The sequence below is a fragment of the Phalaenopsis equestris genome, unplaced genomic scaffold, assembly GCF_001263595.1.
Source record: "Phalaenopsis equestris unplaced genomic scaffold, ASM126359v1 Scaffold000427, whole genome shotgun sequence".
Taxonomy (NCBI): Eukaryota; Viridiplantae; Streptophyta; class Magnoliopsida; order Asparagales; family Orchidaceae; genus Phalaenopsis; species Phalaenopsis equestris.
Window position 1 is genome coordinate 129,741 of NW_018164868.1, and position 16,227 is coordinate 145,967.

General features: G+C 37.6%; 1 pseudogene; it reads left to right on the forward strand.

The window, feature by feature from the left end:
• The first annotated feature begins 15,767 nt into the window (after positions 1-15,767).
• LOC110027365 overlaps positions 15,768-16,227 on the forward strand; it is a 4,318-nt pseudogene continuing 3,858 nt past the window's right edge.

The window sequence follows — 16,227 nt, forward strand, 5'->3', positions numbered from 1 at the left end:
AAATCCTTTGTAGCCTTTCCTTAGAAATGCAGGAAGAATATATCTCTCACTTTTCTCCTTCTCCCACACTCTTACAGAAAGTTTCGCACTAAATCTCATCATAAAAAATCTAAACTATGAAAATAAAATCACTAATTGACTCCAATATGAAGTGGAATGGAATGATGTGGTGTGAAAAATGAAAGTAGCAAAGTGAAAAACGTAGAGGAGCCCATTTTCTGATGAAATTCGGCCCTAAATAGAGCCCATGGTCGGTTCTCCAAGAGGTGCCTCCAAAAATCTTCAAAAATCGTACAAATACTTCGAACCTTCTAGAAACGGGATTTGAACTCCTTTGGCACTGTCGGCGCTAGTCTGGCGCCATTGGCGCTGGGTAAAAAATCTCCGCGTTAATTTGTTCTGCGTTGTCGGCGCTGCCGAAGTTAAGCATTTCTTCAAAAATGTCATTTTGACTCCAAATTTCATCCTTTGTGCTTTATTTTTGCTTTAAGCCCTAAAAATCAACATCTTGCAAGAAAACATCAAAATACCTTCCATTAAAGTGCAACATCATCAAAAATAAGTTTAAAATATGGGTCTAAAAATGCATATATTTTTGGTGTATCATACTCACAACATATCCTCTTTTTAGCTCCTTCACAACACATCCCCTGAATACTATAGCTTGAGAACCTTCTGTTGCGTTTGTTTTTGGTGGAACAAACCCACTATGCATCACAAGTTTACTCCCAATGCACCCCTTTGTGTATTTCTAGGTTACAATCGCCATCACAAAGGTTTCCAATGCTATGATATTCAGCACAAACGACTCATTATCTCCAGACACGTCACCTTTAATGAAACACACTTCCCTTTCAAAGCTACTACTGCCTCCAGCAATTACACACACACTTCCCTTTCAAAGCGACTACTGCCTCCAGCAATTATACAAGCACTAACTCTTCTATTCCCTCTCCACCTCTTTTGATTGCCACACCTTCCATTAATTCCTCCCAACCCAACATACCTTCTTCATCACAACCACATAATATAACTACGTCCCTATCTCTAAGCTTCTCTTCGATCATTCTTAAGTTGACCATTCACTGACTTCTAACCCTCCTCACAACACCCCTTATTCACCTACCTATGAAGAACCTGCCTACCTCCTTCTCTCCACAACACCACTAAAACCCACCATATGCTTATCCGCGCACAAACATGCAAATTAAAACCCCCCAATATTTTCTCCTTATTAAATCATGCTAACTTTGGCACTCGTCTCACTTTCAATCAAGCTATAAAACAAACTTTCTGGAGCCAAGCTACGTTCGAAGAGTTAATTGCTCTTCAACAACAAGGCACTTGAACCTTAGTTCTATCATGCCCACATCAAAATGTATTTGGGATGCAAGTGGACCTTTCAAACCAAATACCACACTGATGGAATTATTGCTCGCCACAAAACTCCTTTGGTTGCCCAAGGTTACAAGCAACATTCGGGCATCAACTACAACAAAAATTTTATCTTAGTAGCAAAATTTTCAACAATTAGAAAGTTTATTACCTTAGCTGCCTCTGAACGGTGTGACATTCACCAATTAGGCATTTCAAATGTCATTTTACATGACAAACTTGATGATACAATATATATGTCTCAACCACCTATTTTTCAAGATAAAAACTCCTCACATTTTGCTTACAAACTCAATAAAGACATATATGACCTAAAACAAGCACCCAGACAGCGGTATTTCAATTTCTATAATTTTTTTTTATACTCAAAACTTTCATTTAAAAAATTATGATTACTCCTTAGTGATTTACCAGCTTGACACCATTCATATTTATTTGTTTATTTATGTAGATGACATGCTTATCACTGGAAATTCCTCTCCTGCAATTCATAAACTCATTAATACATTAGGCCTTCCATTTAATTTGAAAGACGTGGGTTATCTTTCAAACTATTTAGGATTGGAAATAGAAAAAATACATGATGGTATTGCACCAAACACAATATTTATCAAACTTATTAAACAAATCTTAGATGTCAGCCAACAAAATCAACCTCTACTTCATCCCCTTTTTCTAATCCTTAACAATATAGACACATCATTGGAGCTTTGCAATATTTAACAGTAACAAAACCAAATATTACATTTAGCTTTAATTCTCTAAGACAGTTTATGCATGAACCTAATACCATTCACATTAGCTTACTTAAATGACTATTGCGTTATTTAAAAGGAACATTCAATTATGGCATGGCTATCATTGCCAGATCTCTCTCCCTCTCCACTTATGCTGATGCGGATTGGGCGAGCGATGGCAATGACAGAAAATCCATTACAGGCTATTGAATCTTACTCAACCCAATTTAAATTTCTGGTTCATCAAAGAAGCAAAACACAATATGGCTTCAAAGACAATTGGAGGAACTCACAAAGTGCTCCTCAATTCCTACAAGACTCTACAGTGATAACACATCGACTATTTCTTTAGTACATAATCCTTTTATTCACTCTCTAACGAAGCATATTGAAGTCAATTGTCATTTTATTCATGAACACATCAAGCTAAAGCATCTATTTCAACATCTTACGACACAAGACCAACCAGCCGATATCTTAACGAGTGCTCCTCGATTCCTACAAGACTCTACAGTGATAACATATCGACTATTTCTTTAGTACATAATCCTTTTTTTCACTCTCTAACGAAGCATATTGAAGTCAAATGTCATTTTATTCATGAACACATCAAGCTAAAGCATCTATTTTAACATCTTACGACACAAGACCAACCAGCCGATATCTTAACCAAAGCTCTCACCAGAACACACCATCAAGATCTTATCACCAAGTTGATCATAAAATCACCTGATGATCAACTTGACGGGGAGTAAAATGGAAGACTTATTTGATTTCATTGGAGTTTGGAAATTCTCTCATGAATTCTCCTCTCTAGATTTGCCTTTGAGCTCCTCACCTTAGGGGTGTGAACGAGCAGAACACGAGCGAGCCCGAGCTCAGCTCGTGTTCGGCTCATTTATATTTCGAGCTCATAAAAGTGTGTTTGTGTTCGGCTCGTTTGCTTAGCGATCCGTACACAAGCTATTCACAAACAAAAAGTCGTTTTGACAACCCTAATCGACAACCCTAATCACGTAGCCATAAGATGTTAGGAGTTGGGGCAAGATTTTAAACATCATTTGAATCTAATTTAGTAATTTTTTATTATATTTTCTTAATTAATACTTTCAATTGTTATAAGTCTCACTGGTCTAGGGTTCGATTCCCCCCGAGTGTAAGGTGCGGTACTCGAATTATTACGCGGATGAGGGATCGTCAGGGCTAGTATAATAACCTCCGACCATTTTGAATATATATATATATATATATAATTGATGAGTGGTAGTAGTATTTTGAGCCAAAATGAGCCAAACGCAAACAAACAAATCTTTGTCGTGTTCGGCTCGTTAACTTAGCAAAAGAACCAAACACGATCTTCTTAATGAGTTGAACATGAGTTGTTGGCAAACAACGAGCCGTTTTAACAGCCCTACCTCACCTCCTCTCCGTTGTTGTCGACTTCTCATGCGAACATAAGCTAGGGTTATTTCTACTGTAACTTTGTTGCTTTATATTTATCCAGTTATGTAAAAAGTCTAGTCTACCGTTCTATTTATTTACAAAATTGCCAGGTGTGATCTATATAATGAAGGGCTTGTAATAGGAACAATGAAGGAAATAGATAGAATTTTCTTCCCTGTTATCTCCTCCTTTGCCTCTTCATTCTTTTAGTAAGGTTTTGAAGATTTTTTTTATAAAGGTGAGCCTAAAAGACAATATATGTGATTCGAACCCCTGATCTCACAGTGAGGGACTAAATCCATAACCACTACATCGCGGATGGATAAATACGCTCAAGGCTTTGAAGATGTTTGAATTTAATGCCAATGTGATGTCTCTGAAGTATAAATATGACTGGCTAAAATGAGTCTACTAACCATTAAAGTGCGTCTATCACTGAGTTTCACACTTTGAATCTTATAATGATAATATTAAGAAAATATTCTTACTAAAACATCCCAAGCAACTTCTGTCCATTAACTCCTAGGAAGCAACCTACCTTAAGAGTGCCCTGAAAATCTTCAGCTTGACGAGGCAACTTCCTGGAAACATTAGACTTGATGACTGCGACTTTGGTCATGATATCTTCGGTAAATACAAAGTAAATCAAAGTGGAGCTGACCATCAACATTTAAGCGTGATTTTTCTTTTACATTTCAATCTAAATTCATTAATTTTCAACTTCTTAACTCATCTACAGATTTGGGCATAGTTATTATTATGCAACAATCCAAAAGAACCGGCGTGGAACTACCAATTAAAGATTGGAAGATTCTTCCTACAGGAAAAAGGAATAGATGATAATGGCGGATTTCTCACGATGAAGCTCTCCATGCACCATATTTTTACTTTTCTTCTTTTAATAAAACTAATCCTGTAAGCTATGATGTTTAATAGGGAACGAATAGCAAATTTATTCTGTAAATTTTGTGATTGAGTTCTTCACGATGAGATGACTAGAATTTTATAATTTTGTCGCTCTAAATCTTTACATCAAGTTTAAAATTAGTGGTCTAATGAAAAATAACTATGACAATTACATCATAATATAAATGAAGTGGTTCAATGAAACCATAATTGGTTACCGATTAAATTGTCAGACTATGGATTCGACGCGGTAATTAGCAAAACAAGAATGGTGGACTAAATCGATTGACTCCGTCTGGTTCCTAAAATGTTGCCCAGCACTATAGCTTATTTTAAGCAATTACTAAGGGTGCGGTTGGGGCAACTTGTGCGTTTTAGGATAAGCATCTTATCCTAAAACGCGACTTGGGGGTCGACCGAGGGTTCGACCCGCGGCCCGCATTTAGTGTAAGAATTGAACCTCGTTTTCGGATAAGCCGACAAAACGTGCAATCCAAAAGGTACCGCGGCATTTTCAAAAACGCCCCTGCACTTATAAGCTGCCCCAAACGGGCCCTAAGTTTCTCTTAAATTAAACTTCTATATGAATGCATGTTTGATTACCATAGAACAAATATGCTTGCCAAAGTGTTTTTCAAACATTTTGCTCTCCATATGGTTTTAGACATAATTTCTCTAGGGTGATTGTATGATCCATTTTATTGGTTGATATTTGCAAATATAACTAGACTTTCGAATTTAGTTATAACTTCTTTATTGAGTTATATTCTATTTCATTGAGATATGCTATTGTAATTTGATTTCTTAGTGTTATCTAGCCTTTATATTACAAAATAATTTTATCTTGTGTCATGCTCTAGTGTTTATTTGTATTTGTGTGTGTAATCAGAAAAAATTTATTAATGAAATTAACATTTAGTACTATCAACTGATTTTAATAATTCTTTTAATGTAGCCTTTTTAGACAAAATGTTTTGGATTTTTGTGCTTTGCGTAAGCTAGAGGTGGAGATCAATTGAAGGTTGAAGCTGATGAGATGTTCTGACACTCGCTTTCTTGGTTATTTGGTACTGGGAAGAAGATAGCCTACTATTGCCTAATGATAACCGAAATATCTCATGGCTTTGCATTTTGACATGGGAACATCTCTTATAACCCAGAGGTGGAGATCCATTGACGGTTGAAGCAGATGAGCTAGATGAGGAGCTCAAACTAAATAGTGACAAGGCTCACTAAAGTAAATTATTTTTTGGCTCCAGGAGAGCATGATGAGGAGCTCAAACTAAATAGTGGCTCACTAAAGTAAATTATTTTTTGGCTCCAGGAGCACGGGAGAGGGAAAGAAGTATTGGGAGAGTTCACTTAGCTTTAGAAAACGAAGAGGGCATACCAATTCTACGGAATGAGCTCGAGTACCATTGACCACTAGTAAATCTTCATTCAGAGGAGACTCTTCTGGTATGGTGGGCTGCCAAGAAATCTGCTAGAACTTATCCTTTCAAGACACGTAGAGGAACAAAGGTTATATCAAATTATAGTAGTATCATTGACCACTTTGCTAGTCTTCTAAAGAGAGTCAGTTGGGTCATCAAGTACTGTAATGAATTAAACCTTGAGATAAGGTTGGCATTATGATAAAATATATAATGTTTAAACTTTTAAACTACAAAAATTAGAACTAGATGATGTTTTTCAATCAGATAATATTTTACCTCTGTTGGAATTAGATGACGACTTAAATAATACAAAGTATTTTCTTTGTCCTAATCATTGATCTGAGCTGATAGAGTTTTGAGGGAGTTGTCTAAAGCTGCAGTATAAATTATTAAATGTTTATCCAAGAAAGGGGCTGCTAGTACAAGATGTGTCATCAATTTTTATTTTATGCTTTCAAAATCATGTTAACATTTGTCATCTCAATTAAACCTCTTATCTTTTTTGGTGAATGCAGTATAAGGTTGACACCTTCCAAATGAATTAGATATCAAGCATCTAAGATAAGTTAACTTTCCTTAGAAGGATAGTAATTGAATTACACTTTTAGGAGATGACATTTCTTTGATAGCTTTAATCTTCAGTAAATCAATTTAAATCTCTTGGTGTTTAACAATAAATCTTAAGAAAACATTCTTTTGAGATTATATTGTCATGATTGTTCAAAGACAATTCTCAAATCATATACACGGTCGTCTTTTTCTCTGCTCTTAATGACTAAGTCATCCTCATAATACTCAACTTGGTTGTGAATGAGTTCAATGAATATTATTGTCATAGCCTGCTGATATGTCCTAGTAGTATTCTTAAGTCCAAATGACATCACTTTATACCAGTAAATTCCGATGTGTGTACTGATTGCAGTAAACTTCTCATCTTTGTGTGCCATCTTTTTCTGATTGTATCATGATGATATGTCCATGAAAGAGAAAATTTCATAAAACAAACCAATATCCACTATCAGTTCTGAAATTAGCAACATAAACTCATCCTTTAGGCAGGCTTTGTTAAGATCTTTGAAGGTGACGTAGACTCGGATATAACCTTTTTTTTCTTCTTTAATGGTATCACACTAGCTAACCAAGTTGGATATTGCTCTTCTCGAATAAAATTGAAGTTTATTATTCTCTTGCCTTCTTAGATCACTTATTTGTTATATTTTGAAGTGAAATCATCTGTGAGCTTGTTTTACTGGAGTTATGCTTTGTTCGATCCCTAATTTATGCATTTCAACTTTTGTAATTTGTTCAGGCATTTCATCATGGTTCCATGTAAAACATCCATTGAACTATGAGAGCAACCTGGTAATTTTTGTTGCTTATTCTTCATTTAGTAATAAACTAATGAACATTGGTATGGGGACCTTTTATATCCTCAAGTTGACTTCTTTCAGCACATCAATTGTATATTTGATTTTTTTTCCTCGAATTTAGGTAGCGTTTCAATTGAAGGTTCTTCAGAACTGTGCGACATTTTTGTGTAGTCAAAATTTGGATCATTGGTGACAACAAGATAAAATTTTGTATTATCCATAAGCACAATTGTCCTGAATCCTACACCGTCTTTCAAATTAAATTTGTAAGGCTTATTATTTCATAGTTGTTAAAAAAGGTGGGATTCATTCTTCAATCATTGTTTCAGTATGAAACCACATTGAACAAGCTTTTAAAAACATGATGAGTATCATTCAACTAGAGGTTCCATTAATTCTTAAAAATTATTTTCCTCTAGTCGTACATCTGGACTAAAACTAGAGAAAGAAGATCTACAATGGAACTGTATTTGTTTCATGCCAACACCATGTGCTTCATTGACCAACAAACCCTCATCTTTATTTGGTAAAATTGAGGTTAGGACCAACACCTACACATAGAGTTTGATCTTCTCATACATTAACTTATTCTTATTTTCATCTTTGAGAGAGAAAGAGATTTTGAATTATGGCTTCTTTTAGTTAATCATCATTATTTATTTTCTTTTTTTTCACTTTTGAGCTAGACTCCAAGTCAATGTTGATTATTGGAGTTCTTCTTTTTTTAACTATTATGTTATATCGTCCCTATCCTCAATCTCATCCTCAACCTCAGCTCCAGGTTCTGGAATAATCTTCCCCTTCTCGTTGCAATGGAGCAGTGAGAGATTGTTGAACTAGAACGAGACTATCTTTCAATTTATTTTTGGTGTCTTTATTCTTTTCTTTTTTTTCCTTATGCATTTGATATCACATCTCTGGAGAATATCATTTGTTTTTAATAAAATAGTACACGGCATCTTCGTTTCTCCTTTGATGCAGTATTCCTATCCATCATACCAATATTTTATTCAATGATTTACTAATGAAGGAACCATTCTATGCTCATGAATCCAAAGTCAACTTAGTAAAGCATTGAGAGAAGTCTGAAAATCTATGATATGAAATATTGTGGTTATCACCAATTTTTAAATCTTTGACAACATAATGATTGGACTGATGGCTCTTTATTTTTTTTAATTGAAACCTCATAACATTATCTTATCGAAAGTCAGCCTACAGGAATCAATATTTAAATATGTTATAGTCCACAGGTTCATTATGTTAATGAAGGAACCCAGATCAACAAGCATTCTCGAGAGGATAAATTAATCCACATTCACTAAAATGTTGAGTGGACAGTTGTGTCGACCGTTTCCAATAACAACACTTCATACGTGAATGTTATCCTTAGTTATTCATTCAACGGATAAACCTCATCCGAAGAAGTACTAGCTAATTGTGCCAACTAGGTCATAGATCTAGGAAGGCTTTTACTAATGTCTCCCGCATCTTCTTGAAAAAAACCAAGTTAGTGTAAATATTATGTTTTTATGGTAGTTTCCTCATATGGGCATGAACGTTAAAGTCCACTTTATTTTACAATTCCACGGGTCCTTCTTGACATTGTTGTTAAAGTCTGCATCTTCTTTAGGCATTTCGTGATCTAATCATTCCAACTAAATTTGTTCCAACTAAATTTGTATCCCTTAAAGCTTAAAAACTGGAGCATCAATATCTGAATCACTGTTGTTTTCTTTTATCCACTCATTGGGGATTTTTTTTTATTCGAAAATTTTCTTCGAGATTGAAATTAAGATTGGAGTTATTGACAACATTTTTTATCAACCCCATTTTTTTGGCTCCAACTTTAATTGATTTCACTTAAGCTTGGTCTTGGGCAAAAACTAATTTATGAAATTTAAATTTTAAACTTGATAAAAATTAAAATAAATTAAAACAATCTTCAAACATAATCAATCTTAACCAAACTCAATGATTATTGTTTTCTCTACCGAGATGATTATAAGACTAGGTTTTCATTTTAAAAGATGCATGAGGCTTATTATCACTTATGAATACCACACAAATTAGTTTGACAATCGTTTGAAATAATTTTTAAATAAAACTTTTCAATTCAAATTTTTATGTTTGACATTTATTGTCCAAAACCCAAAAAATTATCATTTTTCTCCACAGGTCAAACGTTGGTCGAAATTATATTTTGTAAGTTACATAATCATCATAATCATATAAGAAAATCATCTAAACAAGTTTGGTGGTAATCAGACATTATTATTTGGTAAAATTTTGCACTTAGGATTTTTCATGCATGAAAAGTGATCCGACATAAAAAATTTTCAACAACTCATTATTTTAAATTATCTTTGACATTACATTTGTATCACTAAAACCTTTTAAATGAGTCCAATTGTGCCTAAATCTGACTCTGTCAGAGGCTTGTTGAGCCGATTATAATCAGAAGAGAGAAAAATCATAATTTCAATAATAAAACAACATCTTGACCATAACCACCTCCAAATGACTTCAAAACAACTTGAGAATTCAAATAAAGTTGTTCTAAAATAAAAAAAAAATACACAATTTTCACAAATAAATTCAATTAAATTTTTTTGCTCAAAATTCACCTTTTTCTCTCTCGTATGGGTTTGGACCAACTTTGATTTGCTATATTTTTACATTGAGCTTAAATTAGTCAAAACTACCTAGACAATTGAATTCCTTGTATTTTTACTATCAAATGACCCCAAGTCATTTTTTTACCATAACAAACCTCAACCACCTTGTAATCACCATCCAACCACCTAGCCACTTCAAACGATTATATCTTGAGATAGAGACCTCCTTTTTTGAAATGGTTTAAGCCATTAAAATTCTTGTCTTCTCCTCTACAAAAATAATAATACTTATTTTTTCCATAGCTACCCTAACTATCTTGGCTAATTACCTAAATACCTTTCTTCATTTTGGATAATTCCCTCCATATCCGTTAATCCTAGTGCTCCATTCACTTTGCAAACTCCCTCCATCTGAACCCCGTCATTGTGCCACGATATGGATCCACACCACTCATTGTCATTGGTCCATGTCACTAATCCATGCCCCAATTTCTCCCTCCATTCAAGCTTAACTCTTCATAATCTTCTCTCCTCAATCTTAGTCATCCCACATTATAACTAACCCCACTCTCCCCTTACAAATCCATGAGAACTCCCTCTACCCCTCTCATTCTCCCATATTTTTGTTTCAATCCCCCTCTCTCCCTTTTAAGGCCAAAAATTTTCTCTCCAAGTGCAAAACTGAAATCTCTAAATCCCTCTTCTTTGGTTCAATCCAACATCAAGAAGCTGTGAGCATATCTATTAAGCAAAGGTATGTGATGTTTATTTCAAATTTTCTTTCATCCCATATGCAAATCTAAGATGAATCTTTCATGTTAGTATATGGATTTTTTTTTAATTCACCACCTGTATATAAAGTCATCCATGTTCTTCCATGTTAATGTTTTTCTTTTCAAAATATATCCATGGATTTCAATGTTATTCATATAGTCATCAATTTCATATGTTATTTTAAAATCCTTACATGATTTTTACAAAAATCTTTCATGATTTTTTTCAAAATTCTTCAAATCCTTTACCTATTTCATAAATTTTTTGTAATGTGCATGCTTTATGTTAATGTTATGAATGCTCTTTACTTTTTCCATAGTAGAATTTTTGGGTTTTTCCTATTAATGTGTTCCATGTACCAAATGTTACATTTATATTCAATCCATAGGGCTTTTCATTTAATTATGTTTTAATATGTTTATGTGATATTATTTTACATAATTAGCATGTTTTTACTTCTTTTCGATCAAAACCGAAATCCCTATGCTCCAAATCGAGAGATAATGGGAGAGAATTACTTGGAAACCTGAGTAAACAACTTTAATTTCATTTAAACATAATGTTTAGCTTTAAATTCACCCAAATTGAAAGATTGGAAGACTTAATCATGCAAATCAAGACCTTCACTTGGTTTTTTCCATTTGGCCGACCGTAGGGACATTATTCAATATTATAACTTGGGTTTAATTCTTAATTTTTATCTAATTATCCTAAAGCCATTCCTGATCCCCATAATTAGCCTAAACCAGAACCAAAACTTCCTTAATTTGCTTAATTACGCTTAATCAACCTAAACGGAGAGAAATGCATAATGTATAATTTAATAATTAATTAATTCATTCATAAATATCTTAATTATCAACTTAATTAACATAACAAATTAATAAATCATTTAATTAAACTAATCATCACCTAATTAATTCACTATTCACTTAAACTATTTTTGTTTGTTTTTCTCTTTTTTATTTTAGAAGAAGTCGTCAGCTTGTCAGTCGTCGTATGCTTCCCCTATTCGAATAAATCTCCCTCCCAAATCAGATCAGTGATTCAAAGAGGAGAGGAACCAAATAAGAAGGGGCATACGACAAAATGACAAATAAGAGAAAACACAAAACGTGGAGAGCTTACGTGCGATAAACCTCGCAAGGATAAGTTAAGAGTGTCCGCTCAAACAAGATCGAGCGAAAGCATTTTAAACTAATATCCGCGAAAGAATACCTACGTAGAGTACCCATAACTAGACATTCAGGTGTAGGTGTTTGTTCTGGGGCTATGAGTGCTCCTAAGGGGACGTATCCCACTTAGTTAAATAAATCTCGGGGTTGCCCAAGAAAACTCTTGATCCAAAGTGGATTTTGCTTACCTGAAAAATGACAACTAGCACAGGGTCATCATGGGAGGTTATCTCGCGAGGGGGAATGTCCTGATGCTTCAAAGCTATCGCTAAACCACGGGGCGAGAAGTGAGTCTCTCGTAGTCCCCATATGCATATGATAGCGGACTCATCAGCATACATAACCTATGAAATAACCGTATCATCCCAACGGGAAGTCCCGATACGTCAAAGCACATCTGAACCGTAAGGGTAGAGGACAAATCGTCGTATCCCAAACGGGCAGTAGCTCATCGGTCATCAGGCTGTCGGGATGATGTCAACGAAGGCAAAAGGAGAGACAAGGCTCAACAGGGGTAGTCAAAAGGTAGGGAAGAGTAGTCCTAAGAGGTAGAGGTAATTAGGTTGAGGTACCATGGACCCGTCATCCATAGCTACTAGGACCCTAAGTCTACCTGGTCATGAAGGTAGTCGACCCAACACATCCTGAGATACCCTGTCAGTAATCCGTGAATTGCATCATCCACGGGAACCTCGGTAGCCCTAAGGTAAAAAAAAGGAAAATCTACCCTATGACTAAAAGCTGGAGCTCCAAGAGGTGGGACTTATATCTGTCGAAATAGCAAAGATGCCTCAGGAAGGAAAAAAAAGTGGAGGTTCAACTACAAAGCTGAAAATGCTCCAAACAAAAGCAAAAGGACTTAGGACTTACACCCTGTCTGGGTCAGGGAGCCTTCTAACACTCTAGACGCACTAGACAAACACCTATATAAAGATATGTTTGGACAGTCGAGTTGAAGAAGCATGGGGGCTCCTCCTCGGGACATGCAAACAGGAATGCAGTTATATAGAGCAGTCCTTAAATATTGTGGAGGCCCTATTAAAAAATGAAGTAAAATAAAGGAAAGGTTGTAATTTCTAAATCTTGGATATTTTAATCCTAAATTTTAATTATCATGAATATTTTATCTAGGATTTTTAAGTAAAAAAAATTAGGAATTTAAGTCCTAATGAGCCTATGTTGCATCGTGAAATCCCAGATACACAGAAAGAAACAATATAAAATGCTCCAACATGCAAAGGCACACGAGAAGAGAAAGAGAAAGAAAGCACATCAAAAGAATATATAAACAGGCCAAATGATGCTGGACCAGCAACACAATCCAATGAAAGCAGTAAAAGCGGTCGGACTTCACATATACATGCCCGATCATAAGTCTATACAATAATGTAAAATTCAGACTTAAGGTACGGGACATAAGCTGTTGTTTTTGGTTCTCGTCACATAGTTAGATGCATCATTCACCTCGAAACCCTTGCTCGTACCTTATTTCCGATACAGACTCTCCTAAGACTCTATCAAATACATTTGAAAAAAAATAAAGACTCGCCTGCAAAAAATAAATGTTAGCGGGCACGCCATGCATTGCAAAATAACAAGTCGTGTCTTATAATTGGGGGAGCTAAAGAGCACCTGCAAGCAAATGATTAGAAATCATTTCATGCTCCCCCATAATAGCCCTGTGTGAGTGTGTATAAGTAGGCACGACACCTGCAGAAGATCACCCTAACATACTATCACACACAAGAGAGCATGCAAACACACCGAAAAAGCAAGAAGGTGACACATGGCTAGCACAAAACAATACATCACACAACAATAGCCAAAGGTGTCAAAAAATACTACCTAGAGAACACCATCTAACGAAAAGTGCATCAACCTATTATCTAAGTGTGGGGTGAGTATGGGTGTAGTATGACTTTGATGGGGTCGCCTTACCGACCCCATCCTAAGGATCCAATCGATCTAAAAGGTGTCAAAAAGAAAGGTGGCACAAGTTAGATTCATTGGATTCTTAGCACAGTCCTACTCGTATTAGTCCCGATGACTCAACTCGCAATGCTCATCGAGAACGACCCTATGAGCAATGCTCGTTAAGGCATCGCGACTAGGAGTCGCTCTCCTAACGGGTCTGACACACTATTCATGTGAACATGCAAATGCAAATGAATAATCAGAAGATATAAGGGATGAGTGTACCATGAGGCAAGGACTCGAACAGAGGTGGGGGTACCGTAATGGCAGCGACCCCAGGAGGTATGCCGAAGCGACAGTGACCAAACAAGATGGACATGTCATGTTGGCAGCTGCCCGAAGAGGTGTGCCAATAGGGCAGTGACCTGTAAAGAGTAGAAGTGTCGTGGCGGCAAGGGCCCGAAAAGAATGTGTAATTCAAACATATGAACATAATCGTGCAAACATACAGATGTGAGACGAGATGTAATAATGCAATCATATATATGCACTACAATATGCAAAAATGTAAACACCCATGCAAGACATTATGGTGGTGAAAGTTGCAGGTCAACCGGATTAAGGCATCCGATTGAGCTAAAGTGTCATGCCAGCCGGCTCGAGAGAGCCGACTAAAGTGAAGTGAAATGCTCGTCGGGTCGGTGCGGGTGGTCGGAAGGAAGTAAAGTGCTCGTTGGGTCGGGGCGACCAGAAAGAGCGAAGTGAAAAGCTCGTCGGGTGGGGGCTGTCGCACGAAGCGAAGTAAAATGCTTGTCGGGTCGGGGCTGCCGGACGAAGTGAATTGAAACTCTCCTCGGGTCGGGGCGGCCGGTCAGAGCGAAGTGAAATGCTCGTCGGGCCGGGGCGACCGGCCGGTGCGAAGGTCGGTGCGAAGTGAAATGCTCGCCTGGCCGGGGCGGCCGGACGGAGCGAAGTGAAATGTGTGAAGTGAAATGCTTGTCGGGTCGGTGTAGTCGGATGGTGCGAAGTGAAATGCTCGTTGGGCTGGGGTGACTGGTCGGAGCGAAGTGAAATGCTCGTCGGCCCGGGGTGGCTGGACAGTACAAAGTGAAATGCTCGTCGGGCTGGGGCGGCCGAACGGAGCAAAGTGAAATGTTATGTGAAATGTAAAATGCAACATGCAAACATCCACATGTAATAGGGAGTCATTCTCACCGTCATCCTCACCGAGAAAATTAGGGTCAACATATAGAAAAATGACGATTTCCTCCTTTGCTTTGGCGAGGCAGGTGGAGAACTTCTCCCCGGATCTCCAAGGGGGAAGTTCTCCGCCTTGTCGTGAAATGGACTAGCGACGACGCTTTTTCAGATTTCACGACACCTCTAAGCTTTACAAAATGAGCTAATGACTCGCATTTTTTTCATTTTGCAAAGGCCTATTATTCGATCTTCTGACAATACTGGAGCAAATAAAGCAAATGGGAGAGAAAAGGGCTCCAACCCTTAGGATTTTTTTCCATTAAGACTAGCAGTCAAATGGGATTCGCTCGGCTATCGTAGGGGACTTGGTTGCATAAGGAGAATCCTAACCTAAAGGCTACCTCTAGGAAAACAAACAATCCATTACACAGACGTGTCATCGTGTCGGCACTCGCCAACGCACGCACCCCGTGCAAGCGATCGAACTCGCATGTCTAATGCTACTACAACTTAAGGCTGACTATGAAGTAAAAGTACAAAGGAGAATGGGAGTTATACCGTCACGCGGTTTGTATAAAGCCCAATTAAGTCCGGGAACTCTTTTGCACGTGGTCCAAGACCCTTGCACCCCTCCGAACGGTGACTAGGTTTGTTGTCTAACAACGTCGGAATGCTTCGGCGAGGCATTCGGTCGCCGGAAAATCGAGGCGACGAGGTGGCGGTGGTGGACCGCCGCTAGCATGCAACCGAAACGAGATAAGCAAGAAGGAATGCACAAAATATGTAGTTGTGTGCTGGAATGGGGCTAGTTCATCACGAAATCGACATCGACGAGGAGGTAGATCAGCTAGGTGTGTCTGGCAAGGAGGAGGAACCAAAAGGTGATCGGCCGGGAGGAAGAAATCTCCCGGAAGTGGTGAGGGTGGGCTACAAATGAAAGAGCTCGGCAATTGAGGGAGACCCCGACGAACTCAGATGCTCCGGCGGCCGAGAAACACCCCGGCAAACTGGCCGATGGGAGGGGGGAGATCTCGGTGTGCGGCTGGCCGAGCAGAGGAGAAGGGAGGCAGGACTAGCGGGCAGCACTGACGTGGAGGATCTTCGTAGACTGGAGAGGAGCCGGCGGGGGCGGTTGGCGGGGAGGGGTCGGCGAGGGTGACGGCGAAGAGGGATGACCGACCGAGCGAGAGCTTCGCGAATGGGAATGGCGGCGGGATTCTCTCGCTAGGGTTCAGAGAGGAGTTATTATCCGCTTATAT